We start from the raw sequence: 15,583 nt of genomic DNA, 5'->3' as shown, positions 1-15,583 counted from the left end.
CAAGTGTCAGTGTTTTTCCAAAGTAGACAGCAATAGCTGGAATTGCTGGCTCATAGCAAACATGCATTTTTATGTCACTCAGTATTGCCAAACTGCTCCTCTCCATGATGTATCATTTTATATTCTCATTAGCAATGTGTGTGTATGCTTTCCCACACCCACGTCAAGACATTTTATTAATGTTTAATTTTTGCCAATAGAACGATTGAAAATTATCCAGATGTTCTAAATATAATTACTTTTTTCTTGATAATTGGTGAGGTTCAGCTTCTACTCCTATGTTCATTGGCTGATTATATATTTTTTAAAGATTTTATTTATTTATTCATGAGAGACAGAGAGAGAGAGAGGCAGAGACACAGGCAGAGGGAGAAGCAGGCTCCCTGCTGGGAGCCCGATGCGGGACTTGATCCCAGGACCCCAGGACCACAACCTAAGCCAAAGGCAGACGCTCAACCACGCCACTCAGGTGCCCCTACATATATATTTTTTATAAATAACTTCTATTTTTTTTTCCACATTCCCATCTGAGTTTTCCCTTTTTGTAGGAGTGCTTTACAGATCTAAATGCTAATAACCTTTTGTCTGCTATACATTTGGCGAATACTATCTCTTAATCTGACACTTGTTTTTTGACTGTGCCTCAACATGTTGTACGTGTTGTTCACGCTCATCAATCTTGTAACGTTATTTATGATGCTTTTTGTAGCAGACAACTTTGACAGGCTGTTTGCGTTTATCAGCCTTCATGGAGTCAAATTTATCAATCTATCCCTTTTGCATTTAGGGTCTGGTTTAGAATGACTTCTAATTTCCCAAAGTCATAAACATTCTCTCCTATGGTTTCTTCTGATTTATGTAGAGTGTTGTTTTTTGTTTGGGTCTGTAATCCCTCCAGAGTAGTTTTGTGAATGGTTTTAGATAGACGATATAACTTCCTTTTCATCAAAACAAATGATCAGTTGTCCCAATGCCACTTACTGAATTTTAAGAGTTCCCCCACTGAGAAGGGATCCCATCTTTATTGTACATATCACCCTAACGTGGACAAACTAGCCATCCATAGGAATAATCCACACTAAATAAAGGCTTACACACAGGTGGTTGAAATTAGGCAAACACCCCAGACTTAACTAAGTGATCAGGGCATGTCCTTCAAACGAAAACTGTAACTTAGTTATCTTAGAGACTGTCTGAAATAATATAAAAGACTATTCTATTTATATAGAGGAAGTATGTAAAAAAGGGAATTAAATAGTAAGAATTTGATCATGATTGTCTGGCATGGAAATAATTCACTAGAGAAAAATAGAATTTTTTTTAGGTCTTTCCATGGCTTAAAAGAAATCACTTTCTACATTAGTCGACTTCTTTACTTCTGATGATATGCCAATTTAAAAACTTTCTGGTAGCCTATCTAGTTTCAGAGGTACTTTGATATAAAAAGAGGGGATGCCCATAGAGAAGAAATGAGTATTTCACCTATATCTACTCTTCTGAATTGAGAAGTTGATACTCTGGTGTACGTATCAGTCCCTTAAGAGACTTTAAACAACTCAGGCCATATAGTTTTCTGAATTTCTAACTCTGTGGTTTTATCTCTAGTGCTTGTATAATGTCTGGTGCATAGAAGGTATTCGGTACATTTGGAGAATGAATGGATGGCCAAACCATCACTGTTGTTTTCTAAGGTTAACATTTTAAATGCTATGAATCACAGTCATCCCTTTTCCCCCTTTGTATTACTGTGTAAATGATTTCTTTCTGCAGAGGGATACAGGCCTGTAAAGCCAATCACATTCAAGGCACAGCACAAATATCTCATTCATTCATTCATTCATTCAATAAGAATCTGCTAAGAACCCATCATGATGCTAAGCTCTGAGGAATACAATAATAATAATTTTTTTAAAGACCACAGTTATCATATTTACCCAGACTGGAAGGTAGAGGGGGTTATAACTGCAAGTAGTTGGAAGTTCTAAGCAGCAGGTTAAAAAAAAGTGATGAGACTAAGCACAAATGTTTATACTCAGAAATGAGAGAAAACTGGACAGGTCCATGGACCTCCAGGGTCCTCCATCCAACCATAGGTCAGGTGTCAAGTACAAAGTAAAAACCCCAGGTCTTTCCAGAAGACTGGGGAATCACACAGATTAGCAGACCAAGAACCATTAGACATTTAGGTGCTTTCCAATTTTTTGCTGTTAACAATAAACTTCCCTGGACAAAAATCCTTCTGCGCATCTTTACTTCCTCGGGATCAGATGGATTCTACAGGCCAAAGAAATGTGTGCCAATTTACAGTCCTACGACTGATAGAGGAGGGTACTGTTTGTTTCCCCATATCCCTTATCTCTGAAAATTAAAACCAACTGTTTGCCAATTTTATGTATTAAAAATTTCCATTTTCATTTTGTAACTATTTTAATGAGCTAGAACAACTTGTCTGTTACAGTTACTAAAAAACAAACAAACAAACAAACAAACAAAAAACCTCACTTTACGTTACTGCAGTGACCACTGGGGTCTTCTTTGTACTGATATTCCTGCCTTGAAGGAGCAGTGCTCAACGCTTCAACAGGTGGGTTTAAGGTAGAAGCGTGAGAGGAGGAAAAAAAGGGTGGGGGAGAGGGTTAAGAAAAAAAACCCATAACAGGATAGAAAAGGAAGACAAAAAGAACAGGAGAAAGGAAAAAAAAACAAGAAAGCAACAATGGAGGAGCGAGAAGGCCCAGACGTCTGTCCCACAGGCTGTGCCCAGGCTTGCCCGCTCTCTTGTGGGGTTGCCTGTCTGATGTGTTTGGTTCAAATGTTTAACAACTGTAGGTTCCTTTATCATTAGAGGAATAAATGAAGGAGTAAGCATAATTATAGGCTGAGAAGTAATGACCGGGGCCAACATGAGAAGTCAGCATAGATTTTTTTTTTTTTAAGATTTCCTTTTTTTTTTTTTTTTTTTTTGAGAGAGAGAGAGCACGAGGAGCGGGGGCAGAGGGAGAGGGAGAAGCAAGCTCCCCACTGAGCAGGGAGCCCAACGTGGGACTCGATCCAGGAACCGGAGACCATGACCTGAGCTGAAGGCAGACGCTAAATGGACTGAGCCCCCCTAAGCATCCTCCTCTCTCTTTTTTAAGGGAAAATCTTTGTGTTGCAATTTGCTAAGTCACCAGGATTTCAAGGCTCTGACCCCGTTAGTCACTCTTTGCTTTGAAGCAGTTCCTGCTCTAGTTTTCTGACCGTTGTGTCATTAGTAAACACAGCAGGGCCCTTTAAACCTCTGCTAAAAACAAAACAAAACAAAACAAAACAACTCTGAAAATGAATTCAAAATCTAATAAGCAGCCTTTCTGAATGTTAAACGTAAATCAGTTGACTACCTATTTTCTTTCTGCCTCTCAGAATCTTTTCTATTTAAGAAAACTTACTGAGCTAAAATTCAACTTAAATACTTTCAAGAGGCTCGGGCTTTAAGGACACAGAAGAGGAAGTTTTTCTACGGTTTAAGATATAGAAAGTAGTGGCTCCCTCTAATGGCCAGAAAATGCCACAATCTGTGGTTTTGTTTTCAACTTTAGAGGCAGTGTGGTTAGTTTGTAAAATCTAGGAAAAGTCAAATGTTTCATCTCTCATCACTTTACTCAGAAGTGTCAGCACTTCTGGGACACCTGGGTGGTGGAACCGGTTAAGCGTCCAACTCTTGGTTTTGGCTCAGATCATGATCTTGGGGTCCTGAGACCGAGCCCCACATTCAGCAGGAAGTCAGCTTGAGTTTCTCTCTCTCGCTCATAAATACATCTTGTTAAAAGTGTCAGCACTTTTATTTAAAGATGTAAATCCAAATACACCACACAAAAAAGGAACAAAAACCAATAGAGTACTTCTTTTTGTTTTGTTCTGTTGTTGTTGTTTTAAACTCTACACTCAACGTGGACTTGAACTCACAACCCCAAGATCGAGTCGCATGCTCTACTGGCTAAGCCAGCCAGGCATCCCAAGAATAATTTTTTTTAAAATAAACTATTGTCAGGGCACATGGGTGGCTCAGTCAGTTGGGCAGCTGACCCTTGATTTCAGCTCAGGTCTCGGGGTCCTGAGATTGGGCCCCGTATCAGGCTCTATGCTCAGGGAGGAGCCTGCTTGTCCCTCTCCCTCTGCTCCTCCCCTGCACTCTTTCTCTCTCTCTCTCAAATAAATAAATAAAATCTTAAAGAAAATAAATTACTGTCTGTTGGGGAACTGGAGAGATGTTGGTCAAAGGTGAAAACTTGCAGTTAGGGGATGAGTAAGTTCTGGGGATCTAATGAGCAACGTTGTGTTTATGGTTAATAATACTGTATTATGTACTTCAAAGTTGCTAAGAGACTAGATCTTAAATGTTCTCACCACAAAAAAGAAATAATTATGTGAAGTGATGACGATGTTGGCTAAGCTTAATCACTGCAACACATAGTATGTTGTACAGCTTAGATGTGCATAATGTTATATATATATAGTTGTCCTATGATTGAGATATCAACTATATCTCAATAAAAATAAAAAATAAAAAACACACGAGTGAAAAAGAAGATAGACTAATGGATATATATTTACCAGAGTATCGATTTACTTGATTTCTGATGTTTTCTTAATCAGTGGATATTTAAAACATTTATTTCTAAAATTTCAGTAAAAACAACATTACGTAAATTGGGGAAATAAATCACTTGAAATTTAAGTACCAGTTTTTAAAAAGGTAGAGTCTTTATTATGGTTAAAAATAAAGTTTAGGGGGTCCCTGGGTGGCTCAGTGGTTTAGTGCCTGCCTTTGGCCCAGGGCGTGCTCCTGGGGTCCTGGGATCGAGTCCCACGTCGGGCTCCCTGCATGGAGCCTGCTTCTCCCTCTGCCTGTGTCTCTGCCCCTCTCTCAATCTCTCTATCATAAATAAATAAACAAAATCTTAAAAAAAAAAAAAAGTTAAAAAAAAAAAGTAAACTAGACTCAAGACCAGAATGTTTCCCACCATGGGTGGAAACAGTCCTTCAGCTCAATGTGGAGACAGAAACCCTGTGTGATCAATCGAGTCGTGAGCTTCTTCAATTATCACTGCGATCCCCTCTGCTAGGATTTAAATAGGATAAAAATATTTCAAGCAGGAATTTGGCTGTGATCCTTAATTCATATATTTAACAAATATGCCTTGGCACAACTCAAGGCATGTGAAAGATCGCCTGATCAAAATAAAAAGTCCTGGGTGCCTGGGTGGCTCAGTCGGTGAAGCGTCTGCCTTTGGCTCAGGTCATGATCTCAGGGTCCTGGGATCCTGAGATCCTCCCTGCTCAGTGGAGAGCCTGCTTCTCCCTCTCCCTCTGTCCCTTTGCCACCGCCCCCCACCCCCGCCCCGCCACCTTGCCCTCCTGCTCCTGCTCTCTTGCTCTCTCTCAAATCAATTAAATCTTAAAAAAAAAATTTAAAAAGTATAAAAAGTCCTTGCATTTTTGGAGTTTGCAGTGCAGTAAAGGAGAAAGACTATAAACAAATATCTGATTGCAAATTGGGATGAAGCTTTAGAAGAGAACCGGGTTCTTAAAAGAGAGACTGGCAGGAGCGCCTCGGCGTAAAGTAGATGCAGACTCCCTGAGGTCGGCGTCAAGGCCATCTCAGCCAGAGACAGAGGGTGGGGACGGCCCTGCCGCCAGACGGAAACCCTGACAGAGATAACATGAGTAAGAATCACTCAGTGACTCATGAGGTGATACAGTAACAAGAAAATTCTTGCTCATATATGTGTCACTGCAAAACGTTAGAGTGCTTCACAGACAGCCACGCTCTCTGGCCGTTAGATTGAAGGCCCTGCAGTAAAAGGAAAGATCTCCATTTATTTCCACTTTTCTGGGTTTAGTACACAGTGCTGCATGCAGAAGGCCCTAACTCAGCTACCAATGGAATCGGGGACTCTTCCTTTGAGACAGCCTCGTTGGAAAGCCCCCTTGATGAGCTTGCTTCACCGGGGATTTGTATTCCCCGCACCCAGCAGCATGTCTGCGACAGTCAGTGCTCAACATGCATTTGTGGAGTAGTGGAGAAGAGGTCCAGTAAATGCCTACATTTTTCACTACACTCATAAGCCTACTGCCATGTGTCTAATTAAACCAGTCATTTAGGGATCCCTGGGTGGCGCAGCGGTTTGGCGCCTGCCTTTGGCCCAGGGCGCGATCCTGGAGACCCAGGATCGAATCCCACGTTGGGCTCCCTGCATGGAGCCTGCTTCTCCCTCTGCCTGTGTCTCCGCCTCTCTCTCTCTCTCTCTCTGTGACTATCATAAATAAATTTTAAAAAAAATTAAAAAAAAAATTAAACCAGTCATTTAGGGACTGAATAGGGTTGAGCGTCTGCATTCAGCTCAGGGCGTGATCCCAGGGTCCTGGAATGGAGTCCCACGTTGGGGTCCCTGCAGGGAGCCTGCTTCTCCCTCTGCCTGTGTCTGCCTCTCTTTCTGGGTCTCTCATGAATAAATAAATAAAATCTTTAAAAAAATAATAAACCACTAGTCATTCCATCATTCAACAGATAGTCGCAGATACATGCGGTGTGCCAGGCATCGCACCAGGGCTGGGGGTACAAAGATGAGCAGAAACAGGCCAGCCTCTGCCCTTGGGGAGTTTATACTTCTAGTCTGGTAGGTATTACACACGTCAGAGGTAGGAACCGATCAAGCATGTTCCGGGTTTAATTGCCAGCAGAGAGTTCTCCACACAGGTCCCGGCCCTCATTTAACCACGTAATTTCCAGAAGCTCAGAGCAGGAGCCTCGGTGAACGGAAGCCAGAGTCTACTATTAGGGCTGAGGTGTAGACGGCAACCCCCTGGACTGGGGTCGGTCTCTCAGTAAGGAATGCGGCTCTGTGGCAGTCCAGATGACACGGTGCCTCCAGCAGGGAGGAAATCTGACTTTTCGGGCTAGGTTTACAACCTCACCCTGTGGATTGGAGCCAGGCAGGTGTGTGTGTGGCATGGGAGGGTGCAGAGGTGGGCTGAGAAGAAGCAAAGCAGAGAAGATTCCACAAAGATTAAAGAGATGCTGCTGGGTCAGCACGAACATCTCAAGAAGGTGACATGGGTGGTCTCACTGCCCTTGTTTGGGGGAAGGCGGTCCTTTCCTGCCCAAGCTGACCGTTAGGCCCCATTCCCTTCTGTCCTAGAGAGGGGCACCTCTGGCCTCTCCGACAGATTCGGCAGCAGGGCATTCTGCTTTTGTGACCTTGTGACAGGACCACCCGGCAGTTAGACAAAATCACTCAGCAGCCAACCTGTGTGTGGCGCAGAGACAGGGCACCCGTCGCAGAGCGGATCACTGGGCTCCACGCGCATCGCCCTTTAGTTCTTCCCACTTACAATAGGGCACAAGCTTCATAAAGAACCAATGCCTCTGTGACTGCTCAAGGGGAGAGAGAAGCTTCTCAGGGGAATTAGTCAGAGAAACTCCTTTCCTCTGAGCCACGGTTCCTTCCTCAGGTGATACATGTGATGGGTCAGTGGCTCTGCCAGCTCCCAGGTCTCCAGACCCAAAGTAAGGAGGGATAAATTAGACACACTGTACATCAAAGGAAAAAAAAAAGAAGGAAAGAAGGAAGGAAAAGAAAAGAAAGAAAAGAGGGCAGCCCCGGTGGCCCAGTGGTTTAGCACTGCCTTCGGCCCGGGGCGTGATCCTGGAGTCCCAGGATCAAGTCCCACATAGGACTCCCTGCATGGAGCCTGCTTCTCTCCCCGTGTCTCTGCCTCTCTCTGTCATGAATAAATAAATAAAATCTTAAAGAAAAAAAAAGAAAAGAAAGAAAGGAAGAAAACTTTTATAGGCACTAATGAGGAAGGTTTTTTTAATCTATTGAGTGACTGTTTTCTCAAAAGGAAGGTCTAAAGACCATGAGTGTGGGTTCTGTGGCAAAACCTCGTGGCATCCTAGCTCTGCCACCACTTTCCTAGTCTTGGCATGCCTTGGTTTCCTCATCCATAAAATGGGGATAACAAGATTGTTACAGGGATTGAGGCACCCAGTGGCTCAGTGGTTGAGCATCTGCCTCCCACCCAGGGCGTGACCCCAGGGTCCTGGGATCGAGTCCCACATCAGGCTCCCTGGGGGGAGCCTGCTTCTCCCTCTGCCTGCATCTCTGCCTCTCTCTGTGTGTCTCTCATGAATAAAAATCCTTAAAAAGATAAAGACTGTTGCAAGGATTAAACAAGGTAATCCATATAGTACTTAGTACTATCATTTTTTAATAATTTGTTTATTTGAGAGAGAGAGAGGGCGCGTGTGAGCACATGAGCCAGAGGGCAGGGGACAGGGAGAGAGAATCTCAAGCAGACTCTGCACTGAGCACTGAGTCCCACGCGGGCCTGGAACCCACAACCCCCAGATCAGGACCCGAGGCAAACCCAGGAGCCACTGCTCACCGGCTGCTCCACCAGGCCCCTCGCACTGTTGTGGCTCCCAGCGACCCCACGGAGTCCCTCCCGAAGGAATCCGGGTCAGACTGCCCCTCCCCGGGGCTATGCAAGCCAGACCTGTCCACCTGGAGCCCTCGGGTCAGAGGTCAAGCAGCCCCTCCTGCCTCCCTCTCACCACCCGGCTCGGCCCCCCCCGGTCTCCTCTTCACACCCTGGAGTCACCTCGCCTGCCGGTCCACCGGCCTCCCGTCCTGGGCCTTGAGCTCCCCGGGGCCGCCACCAGCCACCCTGGAAGCCCAGGGCAGCTCTTCACGAGGTGTGGCCTGGGGAACCTGCGGCGGGGCCCTGGGGACACCCACAGCGACCAGCTGTCTCTGACGCCCGCGGCTGCGGTGGCACCTGGCGGCCCAGCCGGCGCCCTGCTCGCCCCCCAGCACCGCGGCCTCCAGGTGAGCCACCGGCCCCGCCGCCGCACAAGCCGATTTCATGAAGAGTCACTAAACGACGTCCTTGAGGAAGCCGTGGCAAGTGTTCATTTGATAAAGATCTTAAAAAAAAAAAAAAAGAACAAATGAATGAATGAAGACCTACGAGGACAGGAGCACAGAACTACAGGCGCGGCTCTGAGCGCCGCTGCTGGGCGGATCGTGTCCAATGCGTGACCAGCACTGTGGCCCCGGCAGCAGACACATCTGCTCTCAGCTGCTGCTTCTTTTTTAAGGTTTTATTTATTTATTCACGAGAGACACAGAGAGAGGCCGAGACCCAGGCAGAGGGAGAAGCAGGCTCCCTGCGGGGAGCCCGACGTGGACTCGATCCCAGGACCCCGGGGTCACGCTCTGGGCCCAAGGCAGGCGCTCACCCGCTGGACCTCCCACGTGCCCATCTCAGGAAGCTTCTAAGAGAATAAAGAGGAGAGGCCAGAGTGGAGGTAGGTATTACACACGTACTGTGGAAGCGTGGAAGCGAGGGGCTGGGAGGAGAAAGAGAGGTCAAAGGGAAACCACTTAGGAAACGCATTAATTAGAGAAACACGTCCACAAGCCACTAGTGTTTATTATTAGCAAAGCAGAGGAGTTAACAGCTATAAGACAAAATAGGCCACAATCCTCTTATAGCTGTAGCTGTAGTAATTTTTTTTTTCAGCAAAATAAGGTTCTACTTACACTGACACTTGAAGGAGATCTTGCTCTTTTTCCCTTTTATAGAGAATCCTTGCTCATCCAGAGAATTTTCACCATGAGAACCTCCAGAGTGAACTGGCAAGGGGCAGTGTCACAGGTACCCCAGGTTACAAACACCCGGGCCAATCCACAAGGAGGGTGATGATTCGTTCTCGTGCCCTACGTCCTGCTCATTCCCAGGGTCACTCAGGTTCATATCGCAATCGCGAATCTTACCCTTTTAGACAAATGCTCTTAGTAAATTCATCGTGAATTCTTCTTCCTCCAAAGATTTTCACCGCAACCACAGTTTAAACAAGGCCTTCCTGCTCTCCGCCCTCCATGTCTCTGAGTGTGCATTCACGCCGTGTTGGCCCAGAGTCTGGGTCTGTTCCCTCTGGACCGGGGCTCTGAGACGTCGCTGCCAGAGGACACAAGCCTCCTTTCATAGGCCGAGGGCAGCACACCGCATTCCTTCACTCTTATGTCTGCTGGAAAAAGCTCTCCAACTCAAAAAGAAGCAAAGCTCCCAGAATAGCATGTTTCTACATGCTAGAAATTTTCTAATTTTAAATTTTCTTTTTTTTAAATTTTTAATTATTTATGATAGTCACAGAGAGAGAGAGAGAGAGAGGCAGAGACATAGGCAGAGGGAGAAGCAGGCTACATGCACCGGGAGCCCGACGTGGGATTCGATCCCAGGTCTCCAGGATTGCGCCCCGGGCCAAAGGCAGGCGCCAAACCGCTGCGCCACCCAGGGATCCCTAACTTTAAATTTTCAACAAAAAGTGTGACTTCAGAAATCATGCATCGAAATTTTAAAACAAAGTTTAGGACTCATGTAAATCAAAAGAGTCACTGGTCTGGGATAACCCAGATGTCCTGCATTGGGTATAATATTAGAAAGATAGAAACTCGGGGCGCCTGGCCCGCTGAGCTGGAAAAGCACTTGACTCTTGATCTCAGGGTCTTGAGTTGGGAGCCCCATTTTTTTTTTTGTTTGCTAAAAAAATAAACTTAAAATAGATAGAAACTGGGGCCAAAGAAATGGCCCCAAATGTCTCTCTTGCTCACTCCCTTTATGCTTGGTTGCAGCCCCTATTTATTTATCGATGACATTTTTTTATCTTTCAGCTCTCCTCAGAAGTTTTGCAAACGGCTTCATCCATCCCCTGCTCCTGAGCTGTTCTCCTTCTCTGATGCTTACGTCCTTTCTGGTTCCGGGCACACCTCCTGGGCAGAGTGCGGTCCTTCTACTTGTCATCCCACCTGTGGTACCGTCCAAAGCCTCCCTGGAGCCACGAGATCACCTGGTCCAATAACTGTATCTTGAAATCTAATTGTTCAATATTCTAATATAATCTCAGCAGTATTTTAAACCAAGAAACGATGGTTTAAATAAATTATTCTTGTCTTAGTAAATGTATGGAAAACAAAAATGTTTTATATTTACACCTACCAACTATTTATAGTATTTTATTTATTTATTTATTTTTAACTATTTATAATATCATCTGCTAATCTTCACTGTTGTAAATGTTTCTCAACTACTTGGAAAGAATGTGTGTTCTCTGCTTATTATTGAGTGAAGGGTCCTCGATAAACCTATTAGACGAGCTTGCTAACTTTCAGGCTGCTTGTTGTATCATTTCTGATAGAGCTGTGTTAAAATTTTCAATTTTCCTTTTTATTTTATGACTGTCACACTGTTCATTACTGTTTACGTGCTTGGTGGATTTTCCTTTAAAAAAAAAACAAAAACCTTCCTTGATCCTGTTAATACTTTTTTGCCTTAAATTCTCATTCATCTAATACTGCTGTTACTACCTTCAATTTCTTTTTCCTTATTTCTCTTTTTAGGAAAGTCTCTTACAAAAAGTACATACAGTTGAACCTTGAACAACACAAGGGTTATCGGTGCTGACCCCCCGCCCCATCCAGTCAAAAATCCGCAGGTAACTTCTGACTCCCCCAAAACTTAACCACTCATGGCTTACTATTGACCAGAAACTTTATGATAACATAGTTGATTACACATACTTTGTACATTACATATATTATATGCTGTATTATTACAATGACACCTAATGTTTTCTTAATTTTTTTTGGTATTTCTAGGCTATGCTGTTCATCTACAAGTTTTTTCAAATTGTCACAAATCTCCAAAAAATTTTCCATTATGCTTATTGAAAAAAATCTGTACATATCAAAAAAGATATATGTGCCTCTATGTTCACTGCAGAGGACCATTATTTACAATAGCCAAGATATACAAGCAACCTAGGTGCCCATCAACAGATGAATGTTTAAAGAAGATATATAGGGATTCCCGGGTGGCTCAGCGGTTTAGCACCTGCCTTTGGCCCAGGGCATGATCCTGGAGACCCGGGATCGAGTCCTGCGTCAGGCTCCCTGCAGGGAGCCTGCTTCTCCCTCCTCCTGTGTCTCTGCCTCTCTCTCTCTCTGTGTGTCTCTCATGAATAAATAAATAAGATCTTTTTTAAAAAATAAAAATAAAGAAGATATCTATCTATCTATATATATAATGGAATATTACTCAGCCGTAAAAAAAAAAGAATGGGATTTTTGCCATTTGGGACAACATGGATGGACCTAGGGGATACTGTGCTAAGTGAAGTAAGTCAGATAGGGAAAAAAAGTACCACGTAATTTCACGTATATGTGGAATCTAAAAAACGAACAAAAAAAAATCCCCAGATTCATAAATGTGGAGAACAGGTGGTTGCCAGAAGGAAGGGGGTGTGAGGATGGGCAAGGCACGTGAAGGGGATCAAAAGATATACATTTCCAGTTATAAGATAAGTAAGTCACAGAGATGAAAAATATAACATAGACTATAGTCAACAACCTTGTACGGTGACACTTACTGTGGTGAGCATCGTTTAATACACAGAATCGCTTCCTGGGTTTTAAAGTCTAAGAGATAGAGCAAGTCCTCCGTTCCTGCCCCCTTTCCCCCTCAATTGGTATGCGTTCAGCTACAGGTAGCAACTAAAAGCGGCTCAAACTAATAAGAGTTTACTTTTCATCTAGAACAAGAAGTCTGGAAACAAGCACCTGATGGTCAGTGAGCCACTCCATGATTCTCTAAGAACTCGAGTCCAAAGGAAGTTAGTCTTCCTGCTAAACTCCAGGCAGAGAAAGACCTGAAGAGTCTGATCACTCCCGTAGTAAAGTCCCAGTTTTGGAGACTCCAGGTCTTAACAGAGTAAGTGATTTTCAGCCTCCCACCTCCTGGTTAAGACCACTCTCCAGGGATCCCTGGGTGGCGCAGCAGTTTGGCGCCTGCCTTTGGCCCAGGGCACGATCCTGGAGACCCGGGATCGAATCCCACGTCGGGCTCCCGGTGCATGGAGCCTGCTTCTCCCTCTGCCTGTGTCTCTGCCTCTCTCTCTCTCTCTCTGTGACTATCATAAATAAATAAAAATTAAAAAAAAAAAGACCACTCTCCTGCACCAAATCACCAACACTAATTTTAAATTAAGAGAAGGAAAATTGAGAAAATAGGAAACTGACTTTGGGGGGTGTAAGAACAAACAGGAAAAGAGAAATGAAAACATTTGGTTGATACAGATCATCTGACTGTAAAAGAAAACAATAATTTGGGGCACTTGGGTGGCTCAGTTGGTTAAGTGATTCGATTTTGGCTCAAGTCACAATCTCAGGGTCAGGAAATCAAGCCCTGCATTCGGGCTCCACACTGGGCATGGAGCCTGCTTAAGATTTTCTCTCTCTCCCTCTGCCTTTCCCCAAATGTGCTCTCTTTGGGAAAAAAAAATAATTTTTATGGTTAATAAAAATTCAAAATTTAGAAATGCATATGAACCTTAAAGCTCCTCTAAAAAAATAAGGTCCTGGAACGCCTGGGTGCCTCAGTGGTTGAGCATCTGCCTTTGGCTTAGGTCATGATCCCAGGGTCCTGGGATCAAGTCCCACATCGGGCTCCCCGCATGGAGTCTGCTTCTCCCTCTGCCTGTAGCTCTGCCTCTCTGTGTCTCTCATGAATAAATAGATAAAATCTTAAATTAAGTAAAATAAAATAAAATCCTTAAAAAAAAAAAAGGACATGTAATCCTAGCTGGCTGGTTAACTAAATAAACTGGCTTGTTCTTGTGGCATACTTAGTATTTATGAGATTTTTAATTAAATAGAAAAATGTGAATTATCATGGTTTGGGTGATGTGCTGTTTTCCAAATTAAAAACAGCATATCAAAAAATATCCCTCAAATAGCCATAAATAATTTGATGAATTGGCAATAATTTACCTCCCAATGACTTCATTTGAAGCGCGAAGCAACTTTGATAAATCAAATGAACTCATATGTCCTCTCGCATAACAAATATGAAAATAAATTACATTTAATGTTTTGCGTATACTTTCTAAAAACAATTGATCGGTAAAAAAAAAAATGTACATGAACAATAGGAGTTCTTATAAGGGACAAACTCATTTAATCCAATCCGATCGCAACCTAAACAAATGAGAATTTATCATTTCAATCTGAAAAAGCAGGATGAGGGGATTTGGGAGATGAAGAGTCCCTTGGAATCATGCGGAGGGCAGCCCGGGGGCCTCAGCGGTTTAGCACCTGCCTTCAGCCCAGGGCGTGATCCTGGAGTCATGGGATCGAGTCCCATGTTGGGCCTCCCTGCATGGAGCCTGCTTCTCCCTCTGCCTGTGTCTCTGCCTCTCTCTCTCTCTCTGTCTCTAATGAATAAATAAAATCTTAAAAAAAAAAAAAAAAAAGAAAAAAAAGGAAATCATGCGGAGCTAAGCCCTCATGTTGTAGAGGAAGAAACTGAGAACCAAGTCCAGCCCCCGGCCCAGAGCAGGAGCCACCTGCGCCCCTGCGAGCGGGGCCTGGAGCCCGAGCCGCAGGCCCCGGCTGACCCGCTCCAGCCCGCCTGGCTCCCAGGCCGCCTCCCGCAGTCCCGGACCCAAGCCCGGGCGCTCTTCATCCCTCACTGGCCCTGCAAACTTTATTTTTTTTTCTCCCTAAAGAATGCTGGCGGTTGTCAAAAGGAACTGCTGATCTTATCAACAGCAACCGTATCTCAAAATTACCTGCAGGAGCCAGAACTGGAAGCCCTTCCAGGGCGAAGGACCTCCCAGCTCCGGGAAGCGCTGTGCCCCCCGCAGGCCCGCGGTTCCACTTCCCTAACAAGCCCCACTGTGCTAAGTTAGGGTCGCACTGCGGCCCCCGGGGGGGCCCCCGGGTCAGCCAGCGTGGATCCTGCAGGCTGCCACAGCGACAGGACCGACCCGGCCGAGGATGCCCGCCACCTCCTCGCCCACCGACCACTCGGCCCAAACCGCCTTGCTAATGCCCACGCTCAAGGGGGGTTGTCGGGCCGCCCGGGGCCGGTGGTTGGCGCCTGCCTCTGGCCCAGGGAGTGACCCCGGGGTCTCGGGGTCGGGTCCCACGTCGGGCTCCCCGCCTGGAGCCTGCTGCTCCCTCTGCCTGGGTCTCTGCCCCAATCTCTCTCTGGGTCTCTCATGAATAAATAAGATCTTTTTTAAAAGAAAGAGGGAATTGTCCGTAAAGCCGGGGCTGCTTTGCGTGCTCGTCCACCTCAGCCTCTCCCGGGGAGTCCCAGCTGTCCACCCGCCCCCCCGTTTTGCCACCGCGGCCTCCCCCGGTGTGTGCGGGCTCCTCAAGGCCCGGCTGGAAGGTCTTAATACAGGCCCAGCAGTCGGAGTTCCCCTCCCCACGGGCCCACTCGCGAACCCCCTTTCCACGGAATCACGGCCTGACTTCCACACCTGCGCCTACCTGGTTACCTGATTAGCAGTTTTCACTGGGGTCTCGGAGGCGCCTCTCCTCCCCGCCTCCTGCCCGGGGCCCCATCTCGTCCCTGCTTCTCATCTCGCAAGATGGCATCACTCGCTCTCAGCGACGCCCACCAGTGGGATCCCCGACCCCCCATGTCAGATCCATCTGCAGCCGCCGTGGGGGGGCCACCAGATCTGCCC

The sequence above is a fragment of the Canis aureus genome, chromosome 11 (assembly GCF_053574225.1).
Source record: "Canis aureus isolate CA01 chromosome 11, VMU_Caureus_v.1.0, whole genome shotgun sequence".
NCBI classification, from domain to species: domain Eukaryota; kingdom Metazoa; phylum Chordata; class Mammalia; order Carnivora; family Canidae; genus Canis; species Canis aureus.
The sequence above is the reverse complement of the archived record's forward strand: the minus strand, read 5'-3'. Positions refer to the sequence as shown.